Source organism: Pristis pectinata, chromosome 10, assembly GCF_009764475.1.
Source record: "Pristis pectinata isolate sPriPec2 chromosome 10, sPriPec2.1.pri, whole genome shotgun sequence".
Lineage (NCBI taxonomy): Eukaryota > Metazoa > Chordata > Chondrichthyes > Rhinopristiformes > Pristidae > Pristis > Pristis pectinata.
The window spans coordinates 56,804,260-56,830,946 of record NC_067414.1 but is presented as its reverse complement, the minus strand read 5'-3'; the positions used below and the strand labels follow the sequence as shown (position 1 = coordinate 56,830,946).

Sequence of the window (26,687 nt, the reverse complement as noted above, 5' to 3'; positions counted from 1 at the left end):
TCAAGGGCAGTGAGGGCCAGCAAGGCCCAAATCCCAAAAATAAATAAATGAAATAAAATCTGAGTGGTAGCAAGTTGGGCTGTGAACCAGAAAGACAGGACCTCAGGTTTCCTCAGCAGTTCCTATAGTGTCCTGCTGGGCACAGAACAACTACCTACCAGAATCAAGGTCAGCAGAGTAAGTGGGAGAGAATCATCATTCAGGGTTTTCCTCATGCTCTGCTCTCAACCATGCTGACCGACTGGTACACCAGGTGAAGACTGACACATCAGCCTTCTGAAGGGCAGGTGTGTTGCTGAAACTTGGAAATGCTGCTTAAAGAAAAATAGGAGGCAGATTGGTGAAATGTGCAGAGGCAAGGCAGATGATGTATAATATATAGAATTGTGACTCTGATGGCAGAATGAGGTAGGTAAGTTATATCATTTTATTGGAGCTGCAGGAACGGAGACCTGGGAGTGTATGTACACAAATCTTTGAAGGTGGAAGGACAATTGGGAATATTGTTAAAACAGCATATAGGACTATTGGTTTCATAAATCCATGTTTAAGGATGGAAATTCATCCTTGATTGTGTGCCATAAGGGCACAATATTGTAGTGGCTGCACGCTGTAAATGGGGAAAATTTGCAGTGCAGGCAGCACACTGGCTGATAAAGCTGCTGACTCACAGCTTCAGCGGCCTGGGTTCAATCCTGACCATGGGTACTGCCTGTGTGCAGCTTGCACATTCTCCCTGTCATCACGTGGGTTTCCTTTGGGTCTTCCACTTTCCTCCTTTGTCCCAAAGATGAAAGTTGGTAGGTTAATCGCATGTAGTATGTGGGTGAGTTGTAAAATTGGCAGGGAGTTGATGCGAATGTGGGGAGAATAAGATGAGATTAGTGTAGGATTCATTTAAATGGATGCTTGATAGTTTGTGCAGAGTCAGTGGGCTGTCGACTCTTTCCATGATTCTGTGACTATTGGGAGAGCCCAGAGATGTAGTCCAGACTAAACTGCTCTTTCAATACGTTGGCACAGGCACAACAGACCTTCTTCTGAGTCTATGAAGTAAGGTACTGCTGACAATTAGACTCCAAGTTGGCACTAGAATAGTTGAGTGAAGACGGAACAAATTTTATAGCCACTGGTGCTCATGACGAGATTTCATGAATTATTCACAACTGTATAAATGAAATAAAATTTTGAAATTAACTTAGGACCACATCGAACAATATTCTGCGTGCAATGCTCCATAATTGTGGGACAGACATAAGTGCAGTATAAAATAATTAATAGAGTGTTGATTATTGGTGACCAGGTGAGTGAACAGATTCACAATAGTTCTTTGGTCATGTTGGTAAGGACTGCCTGGAAACATTATCACTTAGACACATTTATTAGGTGATTCAATCTGCCCAGTACGCAGTGGCTGGACTGAATGTTTTGTTTAAGTTTGGAGTCAGTCAGTCAGTTGAGGAGCATTATGAATGAAGTCACATTCTATCTCTCTCCCTGGCCATGGTCTGAACTGAACCAGGCCATTAACAACATTAGTATTGTACTGGACACTACAATGAGCTTCAGAAGCCAATAACGCTTATCCACCCCATAACCTTCATTTCCAACTCCATCCCTGCATCAGTCCATCAGTTTCTGAAGTCCTCATCCACACCTCTGTTTAATCTGGACTTGGATCCAATGCATTCCTGTCTGCTTCACTTTGTCTTGCCTCTGTGGAGATCATCCAAAACCATACTGCACGTTTCCTAACTTATCAAGTCCCTGTTGACCACTTGTGCTGAGCTCACTGATTTATATTGGTTCCCAATTTAGCAATGCCTCAATAAAAAAATCTCATCCTTGTTTTCAACCCATGATCTTACCCCTCTGTCTCTTGTATTCTTCCCTAGCTTCTAACTTTCCAAGAGATCTGACCTTCCTGAGTTGTAGCCTCATGATCTTCCACATTTGTGGGTGTGCAATCAGCTGCCAAAGCCCAAAGCTCTGGAAATCCCCTCGTGAACATACTGCCTCTGCATTTCTCATATTCATACAGCACAAAAACAGACTCTTTGGCCCACTGTGTCCATGCCAGACTCTTTTATTCTTTTAAAATGCTCCTTGAAATCTAACTTTCTGACTAAGCTTTTGGTTTTCTGCCTTAACATCTGCTTACATAGCTCAATATCAAATTATGTTTGATAACATGAAACATTGTGGAATATTTTGCTTTGTATAAAGATTCTTCCTGAGCAAGTGTTATTATTGGTGTTGAGGGCACTGCAATCCAAAAGCCACAGGACATTGCTGCATGAGTTGCTGTGGTTATATAATAAAACAGTAAGGAGAAAGAAGAGATGAAACTGAAAGATAGATTTAAAGATAAAAAGTTCTGAGTACACACAATAGGTTGATCAGTAATCTACTAGTTAACTTAATGTTCATTTGTAGCATTTGCTGTTTGAATTCCAGATATCTGTCATTCACAATATTTCACTTCACCTTTAAAACTGTTTTAGTGTTTGCAGTGTTGTTCATTGTTAAATCAGTGACTGTTTTTCATCTCCAGAGCAGACCATTAACTAAGTGTTGTTTGCTGTTATCAGATATCTGCATTTCCTACTTGAACCAGTATTCATTGAAGCAATCCAGAAGCGACATTCAAAAGGAAGTAGTAGTTAAAAATAATTCTCAATGGTTAATTTTTCTTTCCCATGGTCCTTTTTGCAGATTACTTTAGTGTTTGAGAAGGGGAGATGAAACAAAAATATGTGTTGTGTGCTCATTTTGGATCCCAGATGTTCTCTTTATGGAAGTAAAGAAGGAGACTTCCTTCCTTTTTCCTTTTACAGAACAATGCTCACCTGTTGTTGTTTTCTTAATATTATCTACTTTAACAGCTTGTTTTCACACGAGACTTGTAAAAACAATTAAGGACAGAAGGACTTGTAGTTATGTAGCACCTTTCAAGACCTCAGGACATCCCAAAGCGCTTTACAGCCCATGAAGTACTTTTGAAGTGTACTCATTGTTGTCTTAAGGGAATGTGTGTTAATTAAATTGTTCCAGTGTAGCTAAAACACTGGCAAAAAAATCATGTCTAATCCAACTAATTATGCTCCCATCAGTTTACTATCAATCATCAGCAAGCTATTCGTGAGTAAGTGCTGAGGGATAGCACTGCCAATAGACGTTGGCAGTTCTGTCCAGTGGCATTTATCCATCAATATCCTGCTCACTGACCCTGATGCAAGGTCTTACCCCAAAACATCAACAATTCCTTCCCCACCCTCACAGATGCTGCTCAGCCCACTGAGTTCCTCCAGCAGACTGTTTGTTGCTCCAGATTCCAGCATCTGCAGTGTCTTGTGTCTCCACCTGCTCACTCATGCTCAGTTTAGAACATAGTACAGTACAGCACAGTAGGGGCCCTTCAGCCCATGAATTTAGGGTTCACCTTCACTATTCAGCTCCAGACCTCATTAAAGTGTTGCTGCAAGGAAAAAGTCAGAAGTGAAGTATGAATAACTGACCTTGACTTCAGGGCATCATGGAGCCCTGGTAAAACAGGTCAGTGAGCATCAAGGGGAAAATGCTCTACTGGCTGGAGTCATACCTTGCACAAAGGAAGATCATCCCAGTCCCAGGACATTACTGCACCAGTTACTCTGGACAATGTCTTTAGTCCAGACATCTTGATCTGCTTCACCAATGACCTTCTTTCTATCATGAAATTCAGAAGTGAGGATGTTTGCCAATGATTGTAGAATATTCCATTCCATTTCCAATTTCACAAAAAGTGATGCAACTCATTCCTGCACATGCCAAGACCTGGAGAACATTTAGCCATGGGCTGATAAATAGCAAGTAAGATTCATGCCAAAAAGTTGCTGTGCAATGACCATCTCCAGGAGGAGAAAATCTTCCTGCATACCCTTGACATTCAATGGCATTGCTATCACTGAGACCTCACCAACAACATCCCCAGGTCACTATGGGCCAGAAATTCAACTAGACTAGCCATATAAATAAAGATCGGAGACTGAATGACAAGTGACTCGCTCTTGACACTCCAAAGCCTTTCCAATATCTACAGTCACAAGCCAGGAGTGTGATGGAATACTGTTGACTTACCTGGAGTAATGCATCTCCAACTAGGCTCAAAAGGTTTGCTGGCATCCTGGAGAAAGCACCTTGCTATCCACTACTGGCACACCATGGCTGCTGCATATGCTATCTGCAAATCACGGGCTTGGGCTACTCAAACAATACCTCCCAACCCCTATCACTGAGAATGATGACGATAGGTGTGTGAGAACACCACCATCTACACCTCCCCTCCTAAGTCAAACACCATCATGACTTAAAGATATATTGGAGGTTATCAATGGTGTGTCTACATGGGGGGGACTCCCCACCCACCAGCATTATGAGAGTACCTTCACTAGAAGGGCTGTGGCCGCTCAAGAAGACGGCTCAATAAACTTGCTTTTCTAGCTCAAAACAATTAAAATATGTAATGTTCTCACATATTTAAGAATGTAATTGTAACAAAATGTGTGTCCAAATGGTGCTTTGCACACAAATGTGAAAATCAGCTTTTATTCACTTTAATTGTGCAGAATGTGATGAGCTTGAATGGCCAGTAGATGGAGCTCCAGGCCCCTCCTGCTGTGTTTGAGTCAGCTGTTCATCCTTAAAACCGTTTGATTTTATATTCATGCTAATAACACTGCATTTTCTCAAAGCAGGGTGTCAATCAGTGATCAATTCAGTTTCCTTCTATAAATTAATTCTTTTAATTGAGCTGCCACTTATCTTTACAAATTGGATACCCAAAGCAATTCAATCATGCTTTAACTCAGCACATAAATTAAACATTTGTGGTGAGATTACAATAGTATTTACTGGATCCCTTCTACCCTTCTGGCTGTTCTTCCCTGTAAAAACCATCTCCCAAGTGTTGAGTTATTTTCCCTCTAACTATATCGTCTTTGTACCTTAGTAAACTGATTAAAGAAAAATGAATCAATAGATTGAAAAACATAAACATCGGATATCTCGTATTAGTTCAATAGTTCAGCTTCAGGAATGTGATCAATACTATTGCAATCCTTACTTATAAAATTGTTACAACACAGCAAGGATTCAGTTGGCCCACTTATGATGTTTTAGCAATGTTTTGTTTTAGCCTCGCAGTTCCATGGGCCTGGATTTAATCCTGACCTCAGGTGCTGTCTGTGTGGAGTTTGCAAGTTCTCCTTGTGTCCATGTGGATTTCACCCATATACTCCAGTTTCCTTCAGCATCCCAATGACATGCTGATAGGGTAATTTGCAACCTTAAATTACTCCTATATGTGCAAAAGGAGTCAAATGGGAGTTGATGGGTGTGTGAGTGAGAATAGGTTGCAAGGGTACAGGGGAATAAGGAGAGGAGAATGGGACTGATTGCATTGCTCATATGGGAGCTGGCATAGAACTAATGGGCAAATAGCCTCCTTTGTGTCTTAAGTAAGTAAATAATGGCATAGGTGTGTTGTATTCATTTTGAACTTTGTCTCTCTGATCATCATTGTACTTCCAATCTATTTTCTTACATATGCACACCTGATACCTGAAAATAAGTTAAATACAGACAACTGAACTGGAAAAATTGCACTGCCACATGAAAACAGAATTTAAGATCACAACCTTGTCTCAGGGAGTCGGGCTCTCACCTCTGAGTCAGAACGTCCTGGGTTCAAGCCCCACTTCACTGACGATGATGCTTCAGTTCAGTCACTTATTCCCTCTCAAATGATTGCTCCAACAAAAGTTCAATTTACAAGAGAACAATTGCCAGCATAGCCATTAAAAGCATCACAATTGTGCACAATTGCTACTGGCAGGATGCATGCACTTAGGATTATATAAATGTTAGCAGTCTTAAGGAATGTGGTAATTTTCAAAAGTTACCAATGAAGTGATGAATTTATTGAGTATCTCACATGACAGCAGCAGGACGACAAGGCTATGACTGAGAGCACGTGCCATTTATGAGGTAGGACTTACAGGCACCAGTCCAAACAACAGGTCAGCTGCAGCAGAGCCATTAATTGGATGTAAACAAAAAGCAGTGACTGATGAGTTTATAGCTTGCAGAGATATTTATTTTGAGTATTGTTAAATTCACATTATATTCAACATTGCATTACATGCATATTCAGCGTGAGTGGGCAAATTATGAAGAAGATGATTATATAATAGCAAGGAATGGATCATGCATCATTTTAACATCCCATTACCAAGATTTTCCATGTCCCACCTCCACAATAAGTTAAATGTTTACTCCTCACAATCAGTGAGAAGTTTCAATTTGTGGGTTCTGCACAACTTAGAGAAGGTCCCCCTTTGCTCATAATGTGGATGTGTAAGTTTTTTGTTTAAGAGTAAGAATAGTGTAGATTGTGACAGCTGATCTAGCTCATGACATTTTTAATTTATACAATCATGTTAAACTGTGAGTAACACAATTTTTCAGATATTTTCCAAGAATTATAGCTCCCTTTAACTTCTCTATTTATCCTGAGTTGTCAGTCTACAGTAGTATTTATGATTAAACTTGTGCACAAATTAAAGACTTCTTGGGTTCCCAAAGCAGTGAATTTCACTTTCTCCAGGAGAAGTTTGCTCGTCGGTTGCAGGTCAAATTTTTAACCTTCATTGATTGAGATATTTTGGAAAAAAACTAAGTTCTGCAAAACAGAACTAATGAATTTTATATAATTTATGTAAATAATTAGTTGCTAAAAAGTGTTCATAGATTGTTGTTGCAAGCCGCATCTATATGTTGAATCTGTGTGCATGCAGTGGTAAGTTGTCTTTGTAACCAAAAGTCATTAGGAGAAAATTCTCAGGCAATTGTTAGTAATGATTGGTATTAGATTTTTTTTTAAAAATTCAAAATACTTCTTCACTATCCTTCTGAATCCAACTTCCCAGGAAACAAGAAAAAAAATCCTCATTTATTTTAGCATCTCAGCATTTCTCCTTTCAGATCTTTAGCTAATCCTCTGACTTTTGCAAGCAATTTCACAGGGGATCAACTGAAATTATTCATTGTACATGGTGAACAAGTGGTGTGGTAACTTGTTGCAGTTGAACTCCATGACTGAGATTCAGTTCCATTGAAGCCAGGGGTGAAGTTCAATGAGTATACTTTCCTACATAGTCCATACAATAGCGAGTAAATTTCTACCTTGACCCTTGTACAAAATGAAATTAAGATATTGTTTATTTCAATTACAGTGAGGGTCAGATGCTTTGACTACACTGAACTGACTCCCACTGGCTGAAGCTGTTGCCAGGTGTCTTGGCGTTAGGTAGACCCACAGTAAACCCAGGATATGCCGAATGACTTCTGTCCATGTGGAATCAAATGGTGGAGCCCTGACTTTGCTGCGATTCCTCAGCATCCTGCTGGGGAATTCGTCTCTCCAATCCCGTGCCTATCAGTCCTGGTAAGTTCAACTTTGCTTCTTTTAAAAAAAATTGTTTTTTTGGGTTCAAAACTGTTTTAGTTTTTTTTGTGTTTAATAGCTCTTGGTTTGTTATTTACCACAAATTTAGTATTTAAAATCTGTAAAACAGCCTCATAGACTTGGGTTGAAAGCAAATCCGTACCTCCAGCCTTACCTCCTGTCAAAGGTGTTCAGCCGCTCTGGGGTCGGACCCAAGCCTGCATTGCCTGAGCCTTGCTCACTGCTAAGGTCTCTCTATGCCTCACTGAATGGCCTCTGGGTGAGTAGGGTCAGCACAATGACCTGCAAATCCAGGTCAGGTCAGTGTGGGTGGATGAGAACTGCAAGCTGTGAACCCAGGACTAAATCCAACACCATTCAGCCATATATTCTCAACTACATCAGATCGGCCCTGATCTTAATAAAAGGCAGAATAGGCTTGAGGGGCCAGGACCTAATCCTGTTGCTAATTTGAATGATCATAGGTTTGTACATTCACAATACAAATTTCTGAATATGCTGTAAAAATGGCTGCCTTAAATGAAGAAACATCTCAGTGACCTCTGTGCTCTTTATATGGTCTGGGTAGGAGGCTACTAGTTAGTCACTGTGGTTCGGTTGATTAGCATTCTTGCTTCAGTGTTGCAAAAATATGGGTTCAAATCTCACTTTGGAGATTCAGTTTGATATTGAGGGAGTGCAGCACTTTCAGAGGCAGAGACTGTTTCTGCTCTCATAGGTGGACTTTAAGGATTCCACAGTACAACTTCAAAGAAGAGCAAGAGAGTTCTAGTTAACCTTAGCTTACGATCAGCATCACCAAAATAGATTATGATATAGTGGCTTGGGAGGACTTTTTGCAAGGTCAATGCCAGGTTTCTATGTTACAATAGTGATTACATAAAGAAACACTTCATTTAAGTGTTTTAAGGCATGCTGAGATATAAGATGGTGCTGCATAAATGCAAGACTTTTTATTACTAAAGGGGTTATCCCCCTTTTTGTATATTTGAGGACAGCATTCACTGAAAGAAATCTAATTGTCTGAATGTAGTACATTAACAAATCTATGTTGGAAATATTTTTATTTATTAATCCTAATGAGAATAAGATCACTTTAATTTTGAATATTATGTAAAATTTGACATTTTTGTTGCCTGGGCTATGCTAGTTAGTGAATAATGAGGTGTATAAAGTGAACCATTTAGAGGAACAATTCATAGATTAGCATTTTCAAGGGATATAAATTGATCTCATTAACCAATCTGCTGCCTAAATGTGAATTGTGAGTAATTGGTGTAAAACTGTACATAGAAATAGTAAAGACAGTTCATGTCACACAAGGAAGATGAACAGCTTCATAAATAAAGTTAATTTTGAATTTAACTCAGGTTTTTGACAACATCCAACTAGTATGAAATGTACTGGGTGAACATTTATGCTGCATTGTGGTACTTGCAAGAAATGTGATGATGATGGAAATGATGAGGGGCTTTGTGGTAGTTCTCACATTAGCAACAGCAGGGATCCTGAATATTTGCTAGTCCACAGTATGAGCAACTATGCAACCAGAGGAAACCTCAAAGGTACCCATCAGGATGAATTCTGGCATGATCGTCAGTTTTGGGAAGAGTATTAGATTCTCTGCACAAGGATGATTAAACTGCCCTGCACGCTTTTTGTACAGACAAATGTGCAGTTATATATTTTTTAATTCCCTCTTTCTTTACCAGACCAGGCCCCAGAACCCCAGATGGCCTCACTTGTGGGTTAAAACTTCAGATGCTGCACTGCCCTTGGGTGCCTCTGAGGGCTAGGGTTGTGTAATACCCTCTGGTGGGAATCAGTAATGACTTGTACCTTTATTTAAAGCCCCAACTTCCACTATCTCCTCCAGTTCCAGTCTCTCTCAAAATGGTGGCCACGAAAGGTGCAGAGGGGGATTTCACTCCTTCCAGTGCCTTGGAAAAGCATCAGCCCATCACCCAAACATGACATTTTCTGGATTCTGGCATAATTACCAGCCCTTCCGTGTGATTCCTTGGGGTTGTGGTAATGGTGTACCAAAATAACCGAGGTTCTTTGGTTCCAGTGTATCTATGGATGAATTGAAATGTCATAATCGAGCATGGTTTTGATGTGTATCCTTTTCCCCAGAAACACATTTAAAGGGCCCCTGTACTCTCTTTGTGCAGAAAGTGCCACAATTAAATACGTATTTTTAACTTCCATCTTTCTTCATGAGAACAGGTGCAGAACCCAGGTGGGGCATTCATGCACTTCAGTCGGTAGTTATGTAAAGTGATCAGCTACTAATCCATTGCCACGTTTGATTTAGGTCTTTTAAAATGCATGAACGTTATTTTCTTCACTGTTTCAGGATTATTATAACAAAAGCAAACAACATTATTTTGTAAAAAAACACACTCCTTCCTTGGCACGGTGGCAATTATCAGTACCCATACGAGCCCAGAAGGAGAACACTCAAACAAGTGAGGATAAGTCAGTCCAGCAACCGTTGGAGAACGAGATTGCTTCTGAAACTAGGAAGGAAATGTTGGTTGTAGGTGTGGGGTCCTTTGATTGCCCTGTCACCATCAGGATGCATTGTTAAAGGTCGTTGGACTTTTAATATTAATTATAGGATGGAACACAATTGAAAGTATTGGTTTGGTGACACAGTAACCTCTCATGGTGGGTTATACCTTCCTGCAAGTTCAAATTGCATCCATGCACTAGAATCCCTGTCTTGTGGTCTCAAGTCCTATTTCAGAGCAATGAGCATTATTGTCATAGAAGCTGACACTTTTTTTCATGTCCATCCACCAAAGTCATGCATCTTCCCTCGGGCATGCACAAGGGTATTGGCTTGTTCAGTGAATGGTGACAACATGATTGGGTGTCAGAAAGGTTCACTGGGTTGCTCTGTGGACATTCCTCCTGTGGCCCTCGCATAATACAAAGGGGGAGCTGCACTGCTGGGGGCACTGCCCTTCAGATTAGACATCATGACCTCACTTACAGTCTCAGATCATTACTAAAAAAAATCCCACAGCATTCATTTGAAAAATAGGAGACCTCCCAAATGTTTATTCCTCGGCCAGTGACAGTAAAATCAAGAAATTATCTGCATGTGTATAATTTAGCTCATTGCTCTTTGTGGCACCATTTCTTTGCACTAATTATCCAATACGTTTCCCATAAATACAACAGAAAAATGAAAATTTATCTCAGTTTTTATCTCAGGCTTCACCTTACGCCGAGACTTCTTCATTCCCGGCTCCTCCCACTCCCCCAGTCATGTCCAGACATCATCCTCCTTCATGATTATCTGTGTCTCCATGATCCTAGACTCCTTGCATTTGTCATTGCTTCCAGTGTCTCTCACACGTTGTAACTGCAACCCTCCTTATCCCCCACACCCCATCAGTATCAGGGCCTATGGATGTGAACGGGTTGACAATGTTCGTCCTTTCAGTAAGGAGGAAGAACAAACCGTGGAAAATGTCCCCTCATGCTTTGCTGCATTCAGTCACTTGCAGCAGAAGGTAAAGTTGGTCGAGATCGTTACTTCAGTGAACTAATATTAAGAAGTGTTTTGTCAGCTTTTGGCTGTGCCAGCATTTGGCACTTGATCAATAGAAGTGACACCAATTATTTGTGCCATGTGTCGGCTGGAAGTTGGAGATATATGAAACATCAGTGGGAGACCATCAATCACAGGACCACTGGGGCTCCAGGCTTATCAAGCTGACGGAATATTGAGCGTACTGGAGGACCCCTGAGGCCTGAGTGCTTCCCTGAACAGTAGATCATCGAAATCCGTACTTCCAAAATCAAAAAGTAAGGTGGAAATAAAGTCTGTGACATAAACGCTTTCAAAATTATCCAAGGTGAAAAAACACAATAATAGCTTGGCATGGAAGTAATATAATGACACAAATATAAAATGTAATCTTCATATTCAGCGTAACTCAGATCTGCACTTGATACTGCTTAGTTTCAAGTTGATGTATGGTCCCTTAGTTATTATTAATGATTTAGTGAATTTACCTTTAAAATTTTGGGTGGATTATTTATTATGTCAGCAATATGTAGGCATGATCTATGAAAGGCAGCAATAATCTTTGTTCTTGGCCTCACCAATTTAATGCACTCTGGCTATTAATTATAGTAATCAAAAGGGAAAGGGGGAAGCTGTAACATGGAGATAGGTGAAACCCATTTATATTGTTTTATATTATCTACAAAAATTATATACTATTAAAGCAAAATAATATTATATCAGTAAATAATTTTAAAAAGGTGAGGCTGAACCATTGTAAACTGCTCTCCACACTGCAATTTTCCATGACTTATTTAAAAGTATTAGTTTTGCTGCCAGAAACTAAAATCCATGCAGTGTGTATTTCCAATTGTATTTTATGTTTGTCCCTCAGCAGTATAGATGCAAAAACAAAAGAGGATAGTTTTCACCTTCCTCTTTTGAGTGGTAAACTGACGGGTCAGCTGCACATGATGGAACTGGCTTTGTGTTTGTTCCCACTGATTTGAATGGAACAGACAAGCACTGTAACGGACACCCATTCCATTCCAATCTTTGTATCACTCAGATGAGAAAGATCCCTAAGTAGAATGAGCATTTTAAATGACCACATGCATGTGTTAAAGTTTTAAAAAGTGTTCCTCTGTTCCAACTTGTGAATTTTTGTCACACTGACGATTCCTTCCATGTCTGCTTTTATTTCCCTCCTCCTGCTCCATTCCTGCTGCAGATTCTGGTCCCTAGGGAAGTGCAGTATAACGTGGGCCTCCATGATTTTCTGTCCATTGATTCCCAATATGTGTTTCCACTGGATGAGGCATTACATTGGGAACTCAACTTCTACTTATGTGTTTTCATGGAAACTAAACAAACATGAAACAAATTAATCATGGATTATTGACATTTTCATAAGTGAAATATATCCTTTGTAAAGTTAAAATGGTAATCAAAACATTTTTTCTCATTTTTGAGTTGATAATCAGTGATGTTACCATCTGAGAAAAGTTCAGTAATCCATGCCTGGAAATGCGCAATAAGATATTCATAATTCTTGAGGTAAAGAACCATATGGTCCAATAATCTGCCTATTTTGTTGCCTAAAAGATGGGAATGTTTATTGATCCTATCCAAGCTTAAAGGGATTGTCTGTTTGTATTGACCTGGAAATTCTATCACACAGCTTTTAGTTGAGTCCATAATTACGTTTTAATCAAAATCTCAGTTGTGAAATATGATTGGGTATTCAGCTAGTGTACTTCCAGAAACATGTACAGAGGATGCACCACGACATCAAACTCTGTGAAACAAATTTGCATGTCACTTATGCGAAATTCTTGTGTGCATACAAGGCCTGCAAATGGCATAGGTCACTCACACTAGAAATGTTGTTATATGGCAGGGCGAGGCCTGATTCAGTGTTAGTTAAGTGAGGTTCAACCTTATCTGCTCTACTGATGGGGAGTCTGACAAGTTCATTCTCTTCTTGGTAGGGACTCCAATGAGTAGTTTTATAAGTGTTGGCTGCACCCCAACTTTCATTGGTGCATGTCCCTGCACAGTACTGCTTTAATACACTTTTTTGAGTGCCATGTGATTGCACACCCATACTCTTTGTTTCATGTATAGCGTGACTTTTTTTACTACTGACCAAGAAATATTGACAGGATGAATGAGCACTAGCATTCCAGTGTTAATTATTCAATATCACTTGATGTGAAGCAGCAGACAATCCCACATGGATTAATATGCTGATTGACTAATGTTTACAATGTACATGCCAACAGAAATTGTTCGCAATTGCAGCTTCAAGTTTTTGGGCTTTATCAGTTTTATCCTTGGCTTTCATCCATTTTATTCTTGCTTTGAAATACCATGGGAATTACTGAATGACTTGCCACAGTCTAATTCAGGTGGTACTTAAAAGGAAAGCTATCAGGTTAGACTGCAATAGAAAATTTTGTTATAAAGATAGAGGAATGGAGTGTCATGGTTAACATTTTTCTCTTTGACTGGATGGATGTTCCCAAGGATTTGTATCAAGACCAGTGCTTGCTTCAAAGATGTAAATGACCTATTTAGGAGATTGAATACACAAAATAAACAGCACAGTTGCACATCAGTTAGCACTGCTGCCTACAGCTTGACAACTCAGGGTTCAATCCAGGCCTCTGATGCTGTCTGTGTGGAGTTTGTACATTCTCCCCAAGACTGCAGTGGGTTTCCTCTGGGTACGCGCTTTCCTCCCACACCTCAAGGACGTGCTGGTTAGTAGGTTAATAGGCCACGGTAAATTGTCCCTGGTGTAGGTGAGTGGTAGAAGAATCAAGGGGGAGTTGATGGGCATTTGAGAAGGAAGAAGTTACCAGGAGATATCTGAGGGAATGGGATGGATGGGATTGCTCTGCGAGCTGGCATTGACCTGATGCGTTAAGGGCCTTCTTCTATGTTGTGAAAAGTATGAATATGGAGAATAAAGATGAGGAGTGTAAATGCCATCAAAACATAGGTCGATACACTGGATAAATAGTCGTCAGAGTAAGTTTAGGGTAGAGAAAGGGTGAGGGATAAGGAGAGCATATTTACAGTAAATGATGCAGCTTTAAGAGTAGAGCATCAGGCAAGGTTATATACAAATGGGAGAATGCTGATAAGGTTACAAAGGGAAAAAGATGAGTAGTTCTGGGTTTTTCCTAAAGATGCTGAATGCATGATTGAAGAGGTTACACTAAAATTATAGAAATCTCTGATTAGGCGGAGATTAGAATTTTTCAGCCAGAACTGGATGTTTCAGGGTGGATATTTAACCCTGGAGAGGTACAAAAGATATCACTAATATGATGTTGGAAATTAGAAGCATTAGTTATGAAGAGACAGCAGATAAACAGAACAAAGTAGGTATGGAAATCCTTTGGAGTTGTTCAAAATGATTACAAGTTTCTCTAAGCAGCTGAGAAATTACTGTCAGCTCTGGAAATGTATTGACTCTGCTTAATAGAGTTTTACAAAGTCTTATAGCAGGTTGCTAAAAGCCAAAAGATCTGCAGGAACATAAAGGTTCTTAAGATTTTCTCATGCAGTTGAGATAATAGTTGTCAGCTATTTTCTCCTTGCTCTTAATCCCCAGGATAAGTGTAAGTACATCCGATCAGAAGTAGAGGAGATTATTTGGACAGTCAACTGATGCAAGGTATATTTCCACTGACCTGATAACTCATAAAAACTATTAATGAGTTAAAACCACATTACCCAATAATGATTTGGACCATAGTCTTTTATTCCTTGTTCACTCCTGGTGGTCTGACTCACGAGGAAGTAGTTTGACAGCTGCTGTCATCTTCTGATGTCTCACTCAAACATGAAACCTTCATGCATCAGCCCAAACTACGGACAATGAGGACATAACAATCAATCCTGGTCCTATTAACACAGCATCCACCTTCCCAAATGCCCTTCCCTAACTCACTGAAGTCCACATACATGCACAGTGACTAGCTGTAAGGAACAGAAAACTTATCTCTTCAATCCCCAATGCTCTCACTGACCACAATGTATCTTTGAGCCAACTGAGATTGGTTAATTCAATATGAAGTGAATATTGAATGAAAAGGATTCCTAGTCTTGTTGACTGAAGAGTTGATCCTATTTAGATAGGAAACTTTCTGAACAGACCATTGAGGACCTTAAGTCCTCATTTTTTGACAGATTAAGTGATGATTAAGGAAACCTAATGTAATATTATTTACTATTTCAGTTGTTGGAGCCATTGTTTGCATCTGAAGAAAATGATCAAAGCACAGACATAAGTACTAATCCACATCACAGAGCTTGACTCTCTCCAGCTGACAGGTATGTACAAATCTCTCCAATGCAACTGTAGGAAATTATGAACGATATAGGTAGATATTCAGCCTGTCATCAAACAGTTTATCTTCTGGGCACAAATTGTAATATGTCACACAAATTGCAAGTTCCAGCTTCACGACTGGTGAAATCAAGAGTCAGTGGAGCATGATTTAATTTCAGCGCAAGCCCTGCTCCCAATATTTATCTTAACAGCAACTTCATTAAACCATCCTCCATTTTAAGGTTTTGACTATCCTCCTCAGCAGTCATTCTCCAAATTAAGTTTCTAATTTTGTCCCAAATTATTTCACATTTTTTGTAAATTTGAGCTGTGGGCCTCTGTTCAATGCAAGGTGAATTGAAAATAATAAATTCATTACATGAGTTAATCAAGGGACAAACTCTCTATCCTGTTCGTCAAAGTCAGGGGAGTAATTGGAAGTTTAGGCATGCATACTCTATCTGGTGTTCAATTTTTGAGCTAGTGCAAGCTTGCCTCAAAATTAGCAAAGCAAAAGAACATGTGTTGTGGTTGATCACTGGACACTAGTGAACACAAATGTTATATCTTCAGTACCTAAGTAGCCTGAACAGAAGCCTGCACCATTGGCCTGGCTTTTCAAAGCTTTTTGAGGCACCAATTCCTCTGACATTCCACCAGCCACAACCTTCCAACCTGAAAATGACCTATTTATTCCTACTCTTTGTTTTCAGTTCTTTATTCAGTTCTCACTCCATGCCCGTTTATTACCCCAACACTGTACACTCTAATTTTGTTTAGTAACCTCATGTGATGTCAAAGCCTTCTAAAAGGCCAATTCACCCAGCCCCCAGTTCCCCTTTCTGTTAGTTACAGTTTAAGAAAAATTAATCAATACTATGGTTACATTTTCTTCCTTTCAGTTGATGAGAAATGTTCTCTATATAAAATTTTGGAAAACAACAACCAGTGCATCCATTATCTTCCTAGACACTTCTTTTGAAAGATTGTGATGCAGGTCTTCAGCTCAACTAATGTGTCTCCAAAGTTGTGAGTGCAGCATTGCTGAATGCAAAAGAGCTTTAGCTTTTAGATTCTTCCGATAACATGAACGATATTGGAATAGATCCTCGAGCAGTTTTCGGTGCATCAAGCATGGCAAGTCATCTGTTTATAAAATTCAAGGGGCTTCTTCTTTTCCTCAGGGCTCGAAGGAACACATTGCATTCTGGTCCCAAAAGCACTGGATCACCCATCTTATGAAGGGTGGGGAAAGGGATATCCTCCCATAAATCTCTATGATGCATTACAATCAACATCCAATTAATTCAGGAAGCATCGATTGGCCCCATACCATTTGCCTTTAGTCTCCCAGCCTTTGGCCTTTTCTACAGTGCTTTCACTTTAATGCCATAGCCAAGCACTTTTGACCAATTATTCCAGCAGAGGACTAAATATTGGATGGCCTGAAGGGGAAAAGATTATTGAAATAATAAGATTGTCTCCAGGACTTGTGCCAGTGCAAAAGATGTGCCCAAACCTGTTGCTATGAGAGCAGGGGTTGGGGGGGGGGGTGGGTGGTGGTGTGGGGGAGTGGGGAAGCAAGAGGCAACTCCAGTCAGCAAGGGAAGTTGCTAAAACCAAAAATTGTTGTGGTCACACACTGCCAGGCCTGTATCTCACTGGCTGTAGATATTCTTGGATTGACAATTGTTTAGCGTGTGTGTGTTCAGGACCTGCTTTGAGACGAGAACAGAACTGTTTCTTGGAATTGGAAGTGTGAATGGTGGACCTTCCAGTGGAATCCATTAATATATCCCTGAACTCAGGTAGCCAGGCTGTCAGGGGTTGCAGTGTGGGGAGAAAGGGACTGGGTGGGGAACAGAGCAAGTGCTTTTCATCCCCATAAACAATCTGCAATGCAGGTGGAAGGGGCAGAAACTGAATTAATCAAATTCCTGTGCCCATGCACTGAGGAAAATAACATTAACCAGAAGCCAGATACCCACATGAGGCAGTTTTCATTAAAAATGTCATACTAGGAATTTATAATGGAAAAATCTAAGAAGTACATTGTAACTTCTAAGTTTGATTTTTGCTAAGATAAGCTTTCCAGCCTATTCAATGCACCAAATGGACACAGTGAAAAGACACTAAATGCCAATCCAACTTCATTTCAATAGTCTGAAATCACAGAAGACTTGTGTCTATTTTGTTTTTCCAGGGTTTTCACAACTCTTGTAATTAATGGGAGAATGATGGGGTTATTTTCTCCCTTTTGTATTAAATCAATGAAGAATATATCCTTTAAGAGTAATGGATGCCAGGTACAGCTCCTTATAAATTGATATTTCAACTAGTGATATTAATTACATTATCACAACACCTGAGGGGGGAAACGCCCTCCGTTTTTCCCAAGTAAACTTTTGCGATCAGTTCTCTTGTATGGAGTACTCAATTGTGCAACTAATCAGGCCAGCTCATGGTATTGGGATAATTGACCTTCCCTCTTCACAGAGGAGGACATCTGAGGCTAATCTTCTAATCCTAATTCCTAGCAATTAGCCCAGGAGATGTCTGGCTCCCATGCCTCCTTAGAAATTTGGTGACGGCTTGAAGATCTGTGAGGTGTCAGTCAAGCAGAATATTTGAAGCAACTTTAAATTCTGTTTCTCTTCACATTCTACTTGTGCTCTTTCCTCATAAGTTTCACCTTCATTAAGACAGCACAGTGACTGTCTGGCAACATAATTTGGGGAGGGGGAATGCCTATCCCCCGCCATCACACATATTTCCTACCCCAGCCCTGACATAGCACCATACCAGGAAAATGAGGAAGACCTCACTTAATTTAGTGGACCCCACCATTTCTCTGCTTTTGTGTCCCTACCCTACCTCTTGAAAGAATCACCTCCATAAAAGTGGTGTCAAAATTAATGCCTTAGAGGCAGGAAGAAATGATACCTCACGTAAGGTAATGTTTCTACAGGACTTCTGAATGTGATTCCATCACGTTGCAACACTGAGTTACCAGGTTTTGAAAATAGTTGCTGTCCTCTGCAAAAAAAAATATGCTAAGAATAATTTGGTAAGGAAATATTGACATTCAGTTTTGAAACACCATTGTTTCTATCCCTGAGGATCATGGTGGTAAGGCCAGGTTGGTCAAGAGACAAGAAGCCAAGAGAATCTGGCACTAAATAAGCAGCACCACCCAAATCTGAATCAAACAGCAAAAAACTGCGGATGCTGAACTAAAAGCAGAAAAGGCTGGAAGTACTTTGCAGGCCAGTCAGTGTCTATGGAGTTAATGTTTCAAGCCGATGACCTATATGAACCAGAAAATGTTCTAAAAAGTTTTCCTAGTTCAAATAAAACATTATTAATCTGAAAGGTGTATTTTGTTTGTCTCTCCACAGATGTTGCCTGACCTGAATATTTTCAGCATTTCCTATTTTATGCCACGCAAACCCACAGTTGAGAATCAAACAGAGTGTTGTATGAACTTCCTGCACAACCAGTGATATTTTTAAGATATTTATTTATTAGTCACACGTACATCGAAACACACAGTGAAATGTGTCTTTTTGCGTTACTGAGAACCTGCTGGGGGGCAGCCCGCAAGTGTCATCATTCCTCTGGCGTCAACATAGCATGCCCACAGCTCCTAACCCATACATCTTTGGAATGTGGGAGGAAACTGGAGCACCTGGAGGAAACCCGCGCAGACACACTGGGAGAACGTACAAACTCCTCACAGACAGTGGCCGGAATTGAACCCGGGTTGCTGGTGCTGTAATAGTGTTACACTAGCTGCTACATTATCGTGAGTGCGATGGATTTGGTTTCCTTCATCAGCAGGCAGTGGATTATACCAGATGTTTTCATTAGGGATGCAGTTGTGATTGTGGGTGTAAAACTGACAACAATTTTGACTGTTACTGTCATCAGGCAGCTTGGGATGACATGGGTGACACAAGGCAGTGGAGAGCTGTTATATTAAATAGGTGAGTGACAGCTTAATCAAGCAGGACATAGGTTTTCACCTCCTTCCCCATGAAATCCCAGAGCCAGGATACTGACTGGTGAAATTCCCACATTCAGAAGTCATTGATGCTTTTCTCGTGACACCTCAGATGTTTAAAATCTATTTGCAACAGACCATTGCTGCCAAAGCACCAATGCTGCTTGTGTGATGCAATCATGAGTGTCACCTTGCGAGGATGAGATTTGCAATGTTGGATTTTAATTTGCAGTACATTTCTGATAAAAACTGAACTGATGGGAGGAATTTTAACTCCTCCGATCAGCACAGGAGAAACCGAGCAGCTGTAGAAACAGGACTGATCACTTCCCCCTCCATTCCTCAGTTTAATGCCACTGACCTGATGGTAGACACACAAGATCCTCATCAATCCCATGGTACGGCACAGTAGTGTAGTGGTTAGCGTAACGCTTTACAGTGCCAGCGACCTGGGTTCAATTCCGGCCACTGTCTGTAAGGAGTTTGTACGTTCTCCCCGTGTCTGCATAGGTTTCCTCTGGGTGCTCCAGTTTCCTCCCACATTCCAAAGATACACAGGTTAGGAAGTTGTGGGCATGCTATGTTGGCGCCGGAAGAGTGGTGACGCTTGCGGGCTGCCCCCAGAACACTCTACGCAAAGGATGCATTTCACTGTGTGTTTCGATGTACATGTGACTAAGAAAGATATCTTATCTTGTAATATTGAGGATTGCAACCAGAGCCACCTTGGACAGGAAGGCCCATGCGTAAGTTAACCAAGGGCTGCCCACAGGCATTCAGGTGGAGACAGGGGAGACTCTGGGTCAAGGAAGGTATTCCAGCACCACACCAAAAGAAAGTTTAAAGATAAAACTGCTTCCAATTAGCTTCTGCCTGAACAGGAAGGGCACAGTGACTTACCTGCTGAGGCTGGAATTAAAATTCAGAGTGCGATAATGCCATCGGATGTTTAAAGGAGGTCATTGCTTCTTTGGATGACTGGCTTAGCTGCCCATCCACCGTCTAATTACAGCATCAAGGCAGAGCATGAGCGGGTAAACCACCTGATGGATTACTGAGGTGGGTGGGGTTAGAATCCAGCCCTTGCTCAAGCACATGGTGTACATGGTAAGTCTCTATAGGTAATGCTGTCCAAGGAATGCATTGAAATATACATACAGGGACACATCTATCCTAATCTGCTTTAGCGTCAAAGTTATACTGTTTAAAGCAGGACAGAGCAGAAGTGGGGAGAAAACAAGCAGTTACTGATCTGACTTGCTAGATTCAAGGAGAATGTGAATATCTGCAATATCAATAGTTTATTGGGAGATCCTCCTCCCTGGCTATCTGAACGGAATAAGCTGTCAACTGCTATTAATACTTTCTAGGTATTTCTGAAATGCTTAAAATGAATGGTGAGGGTAGAACAGGAGGATACAAGAACAGAATAAGTCAATAAGTCTCAAGGGAATGTTGAAAAGAAAACTGCTTTGCAAAGTGTTGAATTCATGAATCAGAATCTCCTCCTGACAAATTTATTTTGTGCTGGAGTTTTCTGACAAAGTAGTAAAGTATGAACTATCCACACGATTAATACTGTGCAATTAAACCAGCAACTAGTGGTGAGGAAGCGCTAGCCTCAAAATTAACTATAATTTGCTGTTTAATTACCACTGTTAACTATGTTGAAACATTCCATCCCTAACCACTTTTTGAATGTATATTTGCATACTAATTGCAAATTAACCTCACCAAAGAAAATTGTTCAGTAATTATCAGCTGAAAATGAAGAACTCATGATGGGAAATCCCATTCCTTGAGACTGTGAGTCATTGGAGATTTTTAAAACACCAAAATATTATTTGTGTATATTTCCCTTTATTATTCTCATTTAATACACTTATTCTTTTTGTATATTTTTCCTTCTGCAACTGATTTGACTCCAATTCACCCTCTCAGTTCATGCTCTCTCGAGGTTTAAATTCCCATTATTTGACAAGGTCCCTTATCCTCAGCCTGCCTTTATAATGCACTTCCAACAACTTGCAGAATTAACACATTTTGAGCTGACAGGTGCAAGGGAAGGGCTAACTCTCTGTGGGCACTGCAAGATAGCTTGCTGTACCAAAACTGGCCTACTATGCTTATTCATTTCTTCAAAAGAAAATGAGTAATGTCTGATGATTATAGAACTAAATGAAGAAAACTGCAAGGACAATATGGTGGTGGAGTAGCTAAGGAGCTACTGAGACTAAGATTCGATCCTGACCTTGGATGTGGTCTGTGACCACATGGGTTTCCGTCAGCTACTCTGGTTTCTTCCCAATTCCCAAAGGCATGCTGGTTACTCTAAATTACCCCTTGGTGTAGGTAAGTGGAAAAAGAATCAAAGGGGAATTGATGGGAATGTGAAAGAGAATAAGTAGATGGACCTGATGGAGCTGAATGGTCTGTGGTAAGTTTAAAGTTGACCAGATATTCTAACATGTTAGGCTCTGTAATCACCATATGTTTTCAATGGAAAATAAATGAAATAAATATGGAAATAAAAATATATCATAAGGCAGTGGCAGTGACAATGGTGAACTTACTGGACCAATAACCCAGAGATCTGGACTAAAAATCAAGAACTGTAAGTTCAAATCCCAACCTCGCAGTAATGCAATTTAAATTTAGTTAATAATCTGGAATGTAAAAACTAGTTCCTAGTAATGTTGATCATGAAACTAGCAATGTTGACATAAAAACCTATCTGGTACGCTATGGTCTCCAGTGGAGGATCTCTGCTATCCTTGGTCTGGCCTGGTGTGTGACCCCTTGCAATGCAGTTGACAGCCAACTGCCCTCTGATGTGGCTTAACAAGCCATTCAGTGGTATCATTACGTTAAAATGCTGACTGTGCCAGCAAAGTTCACATCCTAAAATATGAACTAAAAACTAATGAGGGTGCCAGTATGGAGAGTTAATGTGAACAGATCTTGAATGACTAACTTGGGGGATAATCATTTTTAAGAAAGACATGCAGTTGCATGTGTTAACCAGAATACATAATGATTGACATAATAATTACAAATTTATTCTAAGAATTTGTTTAGGAACACTCCTCATTTTGTAATAAAGTTCAGATTTCATGAGAATTTTTCATGGTGTTAATAGCAAAGAAAAATGTGATTTGGGTTCTAATAGGTATTACCTTTCTTCATTTTGAGTAACACCGAGTTCATGATTTTTGTTATGATCTTAAATTCTTTGTTCTAAACTGCCTATATCCAAAGAGAAGCTCATCCAAAAGAAAAGTTAAAAAGAAGTTATTTATTTGTGAATGTGATTTCAAGAATTCCAATTTGGCATTTTATGCAAACTAAGACCGAATTGTGCACATTTGACAACAGATGCAACATTATTGTTTAGCATGTTCCTTCCTTAATTTCTATCAAATATGACAGGTTAATCTAATAAATAAACCACATTTGCCATTTTTTTGTTTCACTTTCAAATTTACCCCATATTTGGCAGGTAAATATGCTAATAAAGTGACAGCAAGAAGCTTTCCAAGAGAAATGGTTGCTGATTACAAGAAGCAGTTAAAGTATCGCCTTGTCTCATACTACCAGCACATTGACCTTGGAGATTATAGTTTCAAAGACCTCTGCTAGGGCTAAAGAACAAAGAGGGTGAATTTTTGTGATGCTCTCCAATTCCTCCGTTACAATACTCTCTTCCATCAAACCTAAGAGAACAGCTGGGGCAAGGCCTAAAGAAACTCAGCCCAGCAATGTAACACTTCAGTGCAGTACTGATACAATGTGACAATCTAGAGACACAAGAAATTCTGCAGATGCTGGAATCTGAAGCATTACACAAAATGCTGGAGGAACTCAGCAGGTCAGGCAGCATCCATGGAGGGAAATAAACAGTCAACGTTTCGAGCCGAGACCCTTCATCTAGAGAATATTTTGAATGAGAGGCTCCATCTTCCTGTTCCAGGGCCTCAAGGAGATGTAAAATACACCACAGCATTTGGAGAAGAAGACAGTTCTTCTAGTACTGGCCAGCACTGCTCCCTCAAAGCAACATCAAAAGCAGATCATCAAAGCACTTATTTGCTATTCAAGGAACCTTGCTATGAGCAAACTGGTTAATATATTAAACTGCATAACACAGTAACTGCATTTCATTGATTGTTAAATGCTTTCAGATGACCTCTTAATGACTTGGTATGTATGCACGTTCTTTCTTCCTTCACTGGGGACTAGTCTCCCAGAATCCAAACATGTAATGAACTGTTAAAGCTCTGTATTACAACCAGAAAATATATGTGCTAATATTAAGTAAATTTATGTCTTTTGATGAGAAAGTTCTCTGATTCCGTGAAATATAACTGTTGAGATCTGGTATTTGATCAAGATACAAATTAAACCTCTGCCAGAGCCAACCATAAAAATTCAAAATATCAGACAGTTGACAATAAAAAAATACATTGATACGTAGAAAAATTGGTTAAGTTTTCATTAACCTTCCTTTGCACAGAGTTGAAAATGGAATCCAAAATCCAAACAAAATATGAAGACAAAACTCTCACTGTTTATTTCATTTAACATAATGTTGCATGTATTTTTGTAGAATAGTTAGAAATGTAATAGCAATGGAGAAATGAAAACCCAGTCCAATGGATCTCTTCTGGCTACAGAGGAAGGATCAACAGCCAAGTACAATGCATGAACTCGTACATAATTACCTGGTGCAACATTCCAATTGGTATAATTATGTCATGACAATAATTATGATTGTCCAAAAGTATGGAATATTGATATTCATGTGTTCATGAGAATGATTTATAAAACTTTCAGATTTTTGATTGAAGGTTGTGTCTATTTATCCTATGGTGAACAATCCACAGGGCTGTTGGGTCTCAATAAATCCATAATGCCATTTACTGGGAGCTCTGCCAATTCTTCCAGTGTCCTTACTGAGGTCAGGAAGAGAATCCTTTATTATAACAGTCATGAGGGATACCTCTGACGCATCTGCCTGTCTCAAGCTGGCAAATATGGTAAGGTGCACATAGTGTGTGAGTTGGGGTTAGTCTAAGGATCATTCTTGGAAAGGCCAGAGACCTTCTGGTTATCTAAAAACAAAAATATTCTCACAGACTCACTAATTCATAGATCTTTGGTTTTTTTGTAATGAGGTTACAAATATATTATTTGGACCTCAGCTGAGACTTGCACTCCTCTAATCAGGGCACACAGAGTCAATTATTGCCCAGGCATGTATATTACCGTTTACCTGAGAGGCTAGAGTCACAGAAACTATCACTGTTAGGGATCATGATAGGCGAATAATTTTCTAAAGGTACTAAAGATATAGATTACACCTCAGCCACATAGTTGGGTTTATTCCTTTCAATTGTATTTAGCAAATCAGGATATTTTTATCCAAGGATTAATAATTCCTGGTACAGAACAAGACAAGAAAGAAATAGTATGGATGTGAATCGTCAGTTATGCATTTTAATGCAAACAAAAACTCTCTTTTTCCAGTCGCTGGATGCAGATACGGGCAGTTCCGCAACAGCAGGTGATTCTGTAAAATGAATTGATTATAACACGACTGATGGATTAGGGAAGACTATTTGCATTATGTGGGCTGCATTGGTTATAGCATGATTGCGATTGGAAAAACCTGTTTAAATCTGTGTTTTGAAGGCAACTATAGCCTATTCTGCTATAATGCAACTTCCTATAATGTGAGGTTTCTTCGGAACAGAACTATCACATTATAGCAGAACTACCTGTATCTCCAGCTCTTTCAAGAATCACTAAAATGTGATGACTGCTTTTGCATAGAATGATAAAAGTGAGCAGAGATGTCACTGGATGGGCAGTTGCAAACAGGTACCAGGATTTGGGAGATGCCAGAATTGAAAAGAAAAGGAGCAGCATGTCAGGTAAGCCATTACTTTTCTATTAATTGGGACCATCTTGCTGCTTATGTTTGCTGAATGCACTCCCATTGTCATCCCTTTACTGGGTGCCCTGGACAGTACTCAGCAGCAGGTGGATTGAAGTCTTGACAAATAAAACCTGTTCTAGGGTGCAATGTATTTATCTTCTTCCGAGGGTGAGGGAGTGGGGGGGGGGCAAGAAAATTTAATTTTAATATTTCTGAAAATGTTACAACTTAATCCATTAGGTACTTTCTTGTAAATAAACTGAACATGACTAGATCCTCCACGTATCCTTATACTGTACTAATATTCTCTTGCCTCCTGTTTAAAATACACAAAATTTGAAGTAATTGGATTTTCTTTGCAGCACAAGATTATTCTTCTACATGGAGAAATTGATTGTTTAATATCTAACTTAAAGTTGTTTAACTTAGCTTAACCATTTTGATCAGAATCACTATCAGCCACTTTTCTGAATGCTTAAAAATCCAGATCATCCTCATTGAACTCGCTACAACTGGGTTTCTTTGATTGGTTCCTCATAGAAACTTTCTGATCAGGATCTGGATCTGAATTATGCTTTGTGTCTTTCACATCTTCAGATACTTCAGGACTTGTGCCAATACTTCTTCTGTCTTCGTCTGATGAGCTTTCTGGGTACATTTGAGTAGATTTGTTTCCTGCACTATTTGAGCTGCTACCTGCAGCTTCTTTAGCATTACTTTGAATATCCTCAGCAGTTTGCTCTTTAGTGGAATCTTCTAGTGTTTCCTCTCCGGAGAGCTGCAGGCAATTGATAAGACTCTCATTTGCAGCTAAGTTTGCATTCATGTCCAGCACCTCTTCAATATGGCTTTTAGCATCAGATTTTATATGCTCATCAGAGAATTCTGAAGCATCGATATCCAAATTTTGAATCTCTTCCTCTCTACCATTATTCTCCACAGTCTCACTTAAGTTGTTTTCTGACACTTTATATTCGCATTGACTGTCGGAATATGGTTCATCCAATTTGCTATTCTTTCTTGTCTCTGGATCTGTATCATTGGGCATTAAATTATCATCTTCATTCTGCTCATTGCATTTCTTAGTTATAGGGCTGGCTTCTTCATCATTGCATTCAACATTACCTACTTCACACTTGGCATCCTCAGTTTCACACTGAGGATTCGCTTTGTCATGTTGGTGTAGACTTTCACCATTATGAACCCCATGCCCTTGATCTTCATTGGGGTTTTGGCCATCAATTGATTTTATTTTTGGTGATTCTCTACCTTCACTTTTATTTTCTTGATCATCTTTGCATGTATCTACTTGTTCAATCTTCTCACCAATGTCCTCCATATTCTCTCCTACTTCATGGTTGCTTTTTGGTG

At 39.7% G+C, this 26,687-nt stretch overlaps 1 long non-coding RNA gene across 1 annotated transcript in view; it reads left to right on the top strand.

Annotated features, from left to right (window-relative positions):
* The window catches only part of LOC127575367 (uncharacterized), a 33,066-nt gene extending 9,008 nt beyond the window's left edge, over window positions 1–24,058 (top strand). The window contains exons 2-4 of the long non-coding RNA XR_007957041.1: window positions 7,275–7,486; window positions 15,283–15,377; window positions 22,878–24,058. This is a non-coding gene — a long non-coding RNA (uncharacterized LOC127575367). The remainder of the gene's footprint in view (window positions 1–7,274; window positions 7,487–15,282; window positions 15,378–22,877) is intronic.
* The last annotated feature ends 2,629 nt before the right edge of the window (window positions 24,059–26,687 follow it).